Source organism: Pinus tabuliformis, chromosome 3_1, assembly GCF_031772625.1.
Source record: "Pinus tabuliformis cultivar Carrire ecotype Pingquan chromosome 3_1, CPIR1, whole genome shotgun sequence".
Taxonomy (NCBI): domain Eukaryota; kingdom Viridiplantae; phylum Streptophyta; class Pinopsida; order Pinales; family Pinaceae; genus Pinus; species Pinus tabuliformis.
Genome location: NC_142301.1, coordinates 490,247,514 through 490,253,961, shown reverse-complemented (window position 1 = coordinate 490,253,961; position 6,448 = coordinate 490,247,514). Strand labels below are relative to the sequence as shown.

Genomic DNA, 6,448 nt, shown 5'->3' with positions numbered 1-6,448 from the left:
GCCTAATTTAAGTTTGTCTCAAGATTGGATCAACAAGAAAGCAATAACAAAGAAGCTAGGGACTTTTGAGGAGGGTTAACTCAAATAGAAAAGGGATTTTTGGCTAGGACAAAAGAAGACCTGCGATATCCCAGTGTGCCCTAATCAAAGGGCCAAAAATCCTAGGGAAAGTGCATAGGATGATTCAAGTGTTTTAGAGGCAGCAAAAATGACTCGTTTTGAGGTGCGCATGTCCTTCTATGGTGGTTGGTTTTTCTAGGTGATTGTCCAGTTTAAGACAATATTGGATTGACATCTTAAGGATAGTAAGGAGGGTTTTATTGTGTTCCAAGGGAGCCCTAAATGCACTCACTTATAAAGGAAATTAAGGAATGTTTGAAGGGAAGAAGAAAATAAGCCCTAAACACTAGTTCTTAAAGGACTAAGGACCATCCAAGTGGGTTTATGAATAAGCCCTAAGTTGACTGTTGCAGAAGAATGATTGACAATCATAGTGGGCAACCTTCAAGCCCTAATTGTAGTCTCTTGTGAAGGACTACAAGACTGTTAGTGGGTAGGTGTTGGTGAGTTATATAATTAGCTAGAATGACACACACTATGGTAGGATTGAGAGAGATGGATAGACTTGATGGTGCAACAAATTTTGGTGTTTGGAAAGTCCAGATAATTTTCTTATTGGATGAGTTTGGGCTAAAGGATTTCAATGGGAAAGGTGTTGTAGAACCTTCATATCTAGACGAGTTAAGGATTTTCCAAAGAAATATGTCCAAAACCATGAGGATTATCCTATATGGACTCCAAGATCATATAGTCATGTATATTTCCAGTAAGGATACCGCAAAGGAGATGTGGGAGGCCGTTGTGAAGCTATACCAGGATCCATCTTAGAATCATAAAATGATTCTAAAGGAAATGTTGAGGACAATCGAGATGTAGAAGGGTGAAAATATAGCTTCCTATCTTACCAAAGTTCAGAACGATCGTGATGAGCTAGCAGTTGTAGGAGAGAAGCCTGATGATAGAGAACTCGTGCAAATTGCTATGAATGGGTTTGCCAAGGAATGGGCTACTTTTTTCAAGGGATTATTGAACGAGATAAATTTCCATATTGGGAATGCGTGTGGAGTGATCTCACATAGGAGGAGCTAAACCTTAGTCTAGTCGAGGCCTCTACTAGTAGCAGTGGCAAGGGGTCGAAGGTTGTGATGGACAAGGAGAAATTTCCTTTGGCACACAAAGGTAGCAAGGCTAAGAAAAGGAGGGCCAAGGAGAGGTTGATTCCAATCAGAAGGGAAAGAAACTGAATCTAAGCAAGTTCAAGCGTTTCCATTTCCATGAGTTTAGAAACTATTCCACTAAATGTCCTAATCAGAAGAAGGAGTTTAGTAAGGATCATGTTACTCTGTTAACCGAGGTAGATGAATTTTCTGCCCAGTTTGATAAATATTTCTCATTGGTTGATTGCATGGAAAGCTTAGCAGATAGTAGTATATGGTATATTGATTCAGGAGCATCCTTCCACATGACCGGGAAAAAGAAGAGTTTTAGCCACCTGAAGGAGAAGGACTTGCAATTTCAGATCAAGCTAGGAGATGATGGTCAATAGGTAGCTAGAGAAGTTGGTAATATCAGTTTTTAGAGAGAGTTAGTTTATCCTCTTCATCTCAAAGATGTTCTCTATGCTCCAGGTTAAGGCAGAATCTGGTTTCAGTACCTACCCTTGAAGACAAGGGATATGATATCATCTTCAATAGAGGTAAGGCATACCTCCAACACTTATCTTCTAAATGTAAGAAGTAGATATGTGTGAGGGTGAAGAAACTCTATAAGTTGCAAGTGGAGATAGATGTGGCCTTGAGCAACAAGGTAGGTAGTGCACACAGTAGAGAAGTGGTGGCTAAGCAAGAACATGATAAAGCTCTCGAGATGGAGCCTCAGATATTTTCTCAATTTCACGCTAGTCTAGTTGGCAGTTAGTTTGATTAGAAGGATCATGAGGATGAGTACCATAACCCAAGGCGAGTGGAGGCATCCACTTAGTCATAAACTTCCAGTATAGTGAAACTTCAAGCCAGGTGGGCAGCGAATCTAGTTAAGGGAGATCAGAAGAGAGTTGAGTCTCCTAGCATCAAGAAGTAGACACACAGATACACAGGGTACATATCATTTATGACTGAGGTGATGGAATCACAAAACATAGTGGGAAATAACAAGTCTTCAAAGCAAGTTTCGCAGAAGAAAGCAAGGAAGTCTTCTAGTGTAGATGGAGTAGTTGCAATAACAAAGAACTTAGTAGTGTGGGAGACAAATCCAGATGGATGAGGTTCTTCGAGGAACACCTTCCTTGCTAAGAAGGAGTGTTAAAATAACAGTGAGAAATGGTTCCTTGATTTATGCCTTAATCAAAGGGACCACAACAGTTTCTTCTTTGGCATATACTCGACCTCCTAAAAAATAGGAGTCTAGAATGAGGTATAAAGTAGTGAACCAATGTGTTAAAATATAAGGCCAAGTTATTTGTCACTTAGTGTGAGTTGTATTCTTAACAGGATGAAGAGATTGAGTTAGCCTCCCAAAATTGAGGAAGAACGAGTTAACACGAGCAGTGAGCCTTTGTTAACTTGTGAACCACTAGTTCCACTTTCCTAATATAGAACTCACAAATTTTAATCGTTTGAATTGCTTTAAAAGGAGGAACAAAGGCACAGGTTTAATCATTGTCTTGTGAGCATGAGTTGGTGAGACAAGACAATAGAGCTCATGGGTTTGTAAGAAGGTTTCACAGGTTTATGTGTGGATCTTGTGAGAGAAAGGTGTGCCAAGAGTACCTTGTGCATATTATTGGAGAGAATAATTTCCTTAGGGATTGCGCAATAATTTAGGTTCATCCTATGCACAAGGAATTAGGAGGAAATCAAGGAGTATATCAGATGCCTTGCAAGGAGCGTTTAAGTTTAGTACAAGCAGAGGGAATCAAATTGTATTCTCTATTAAAACAAGTTGTATTTGTAAGAGATCTATTGCTCAAATTTCTTCAATAAAATTCTGAAGGACAAGAAGAGGGTTTTCCCAGTTAGGTTCCCTAGAAAATTTTGTGCCTTGATTATTGTGATTGTGTACTTCTTTATTTTCGTATTTTGTTGCAAATTTTAGTAAAGAAATTTTGTGTCTATATGAAAATAATGTAGTTTTAAGACAGTTCATATTAGCAGTTGCAGAGTTTCGTGGATTTTATACAGATTTATTGTGTAATTAATGGATGTGCATGGTTGATGGATAACAAAAACCGACTCGTAGTTGAGTGGTGATTGAATGCAATTGAATTGTGTAAGAAATAGTTAGAAATATTGAGATTCCTAAGATCTTAGCCAATGAGATTCAAGTTTCTATAATTGGTTTTAGTGTTAGAATTAAGGTTTTATTGTTGTTATAAATAAAGCATGATTTAAGGCTAGTGAAAAGAATGGTTTGTCAAAAACCAAAGGTGATGTAAGAAGTGCAATGATCTTAGCTTTAGACTAAGTTCAACATTAATCGTAATCTAACTTTACATTTGGTGCAGAATATAAAAAGTGACGAAGCTTAAAGGATGGTTAGTTTTCCTAGTTATAATGTCTAAAATAAAATATTTATCTACTATCGATTTCTCTATCTGTTTTTCGTTATCTATTTTCCAATTCAATTATCCTCTACAAAGGTTTGTAGTAATTGTGCGGTAGAGCCTATTTCATCACTCAATCAACTCAAGTTTTGGTTTAAGAGAAATACATGTAGTATCTATGAAGCTAAGTAAGACCACATTTCGTATCAAAACTTGGTCAATCTTTTTTTAAGTACTATTAACTTCTATTTTATTGAAATATTTATAAAGAATATAAAAATATAATCGTGATGAATAATATTAAACTATTAAGAGAACTAGTTATTCACTATAATTCTATTTTGTCTATAATATGAATAACCTATTTCGAAACCCTGACGCCTTGGAAATGGCTTAGAGCCCATTACATGAAACTATTTAATATTGCACGTGGTTCCTCATGCCCTGTCTGTGCTATATAGTCGCTACCTTCCACCACAGCACAGCACAATACATTAGGTTCGCAAAGGGTTCTTTACCATATTTCAGTAAGTTTAGAGACCGGCAAGACGATGGAGACATCAAGCGCGGCCGCACCAGAGCGGTCTCCTGTAATGGAGATCCCTGGAACTTATGGCCTTTCCTTTATTGGAGCCATCTTGGATCGATTCGAATATTTCAAAGGAACAGATAAATTCTTCGAACGTCGTGTGGAGAAATATAAGAGCACAGTGTTCAGAGTGAATATGCCGCCTGGTCCGCCTTTCTTCTCGTACAATCGAGTCATAATATTGCTAGATGGTAAGAGCTTCCCGTGCTCTACGATTTGAGTAAGGTGGATAAGAGTTATCTGGCGGGCTCTTACATGCCCAGCCTCAAATTCACCGGCGGATACAGGCCTACCATTTTTATGGATCCATCTTGTGAAAAGCATCACAGGCTTAAGCGCTGGTGCCTTGATTTACTCTGCAGAAATCGAGAGAGAAATTTTCCAGAGTTTGCCAAGGTGTTCGATGAGCTCAGCGTGGCCCTCGAGAATGAAATGGCGAGTAGCGGGAAGGCAAGTTTCAGTGATCAGATGGATCAATTGCTGTGTAATTTTCTTTTCCGGTCCATTGCCGGCGCTGACCCGGTGGCTCCCGGCCCAGCCAGCCTCGGAACCGATGGTCCTTCCTGTATCATAAAGTGGGTCGCTGCTGTGGCCGGTCCTACCATAAGCTCAGGCGTCCTTCCGAAATTGTTGGACGAGCTCACCATCCATTTATTTCCTCTGCCCTTCTTCCTCGTCTCCAAGTATTACCACAAACTCTATAATTTCCTGTGGATGAATGCGACTTCCGCGCTGGATGTGGCCGAAAAGCAGTTCGGCCTGAACAGAGAAGAGGCCTGCAATAATCTTGTGTTTTACATCGCTTTCAACGCCTTCGGGGGACTGCGCATTTATTTTACCAGTATGCTCAAATATATTGCCGACGCCGGCGGCAAATTGCACACAGAACTGGCCGAAGAGGTCCGCGGAGCTGTTGAAGCACATGGGGGACTCAATGGCAAGGCTCTCCAGAGCATGGCCTTGGTTCGGTCTACTGCGTACGAAGTGATGAGGATAGAGCCGCCTGTGCCACTGCAGTGCGGGAAAGCCAAGGAAGATTTCTTCGTCGAATCCCACGGCGGGTGTTATGCAGTGAAGAAGGGCGATATGTTGTGCGGGTACCAACCGTTTGCAACCCGGGATCCCAAACTGTTCTACAAGGCAGAGAAGTTCGTTCCACGACGATTCATGGGCGAGGATGGGGAGCAAATGCTGAAGCACCTGCTGTGGTCCAATGGCCGTGAAACAGAAGAAACGTCTGCAGAGAACAAGCAGTGTGCGGGGAAGGATATCGTTGGCACTATGGGTCGCCTCTTTCTGGCGTACTTCTTCGTGCGATATGATTCATTTGCCATAGAAAAGTCGTCTTCCTCGTCTGTCACACTTACGATGCTCACTAAGGGCTCTTTCTTCTAAAACTTTTATCATGTAAGTTGCAAAGTAGATTTCAATTTATGGGTTTCTCTCCTCTTTACTGTTAAAATTTTTTCAATATTTTATTGAGGCATATGTTCATTCTACTGTTTGTGAAAGCTATTTTTAAGTATGTCTGTATTTAATTTGGATTGATATTAATTATTTTAAATAAAAATAAAATGCTCACTAAATATAATAGAAAAGTAATACATTGTATAATAAAAATAAAAAAACAATATTTTTTAAATAGAAAAACAATATGATATGTAATAATAATAAAAAAAAAAGCTATATATTTAATTAGATGTTCATAAATAACTAAAAATAAAAAAAAAACAATTATGTAAATACTTATCAACTTTATACTTTTCAAAAATATTTTAACACCTCATATCAATTTCATATATATTTTATATATAAAAAAATGTTTAAATAAATGTGCATTATTAATAAAAATTTGTAATATAAATTCATATTGATTTATACTTAAAAATATATTACTAACAAAACAAACCATTATAATGTAGATTGATAAAATAACTCAATGCAAATATTATATAATTTTTATAACATTTATAATTTAAACAATGAAAAATTATAAGATATTTTTTAGTCTCGAAAATAAATTTGTAAATAGAAATAAATAAATTAATCCTTCTCAATTTATATTAAATCTTTGCTTAAAATAAATCTATTCTAATATTTACATGCTCCACTTCTCAGGCCATTACCATATCATGTTCAACAATGTCCTTACCGATTTCTAAGAGCAATGCAGGCATTTCATATGTGGCTGTGTTTGCAGTCTAATAATAAAGTCCGAAAGATGCTGGATTTTCACATAATTTTTGTTTACACTCAAA

General features: G+C 37.8%; 1 pseudogene; it reads left to right on the top strand.

The window, feature by feature from the left end:
• Positions 1-4,022: 4,022 nt before the first annotated feature.
• On the top strand, positions 4,023-5,661 carry LOC149187939 (allene oxide synthase 1, chloroplastic pseudogene; annotated as a pseudogene).
• Positions 5,662-6,448: the final 787 nt, after the last annotated feature.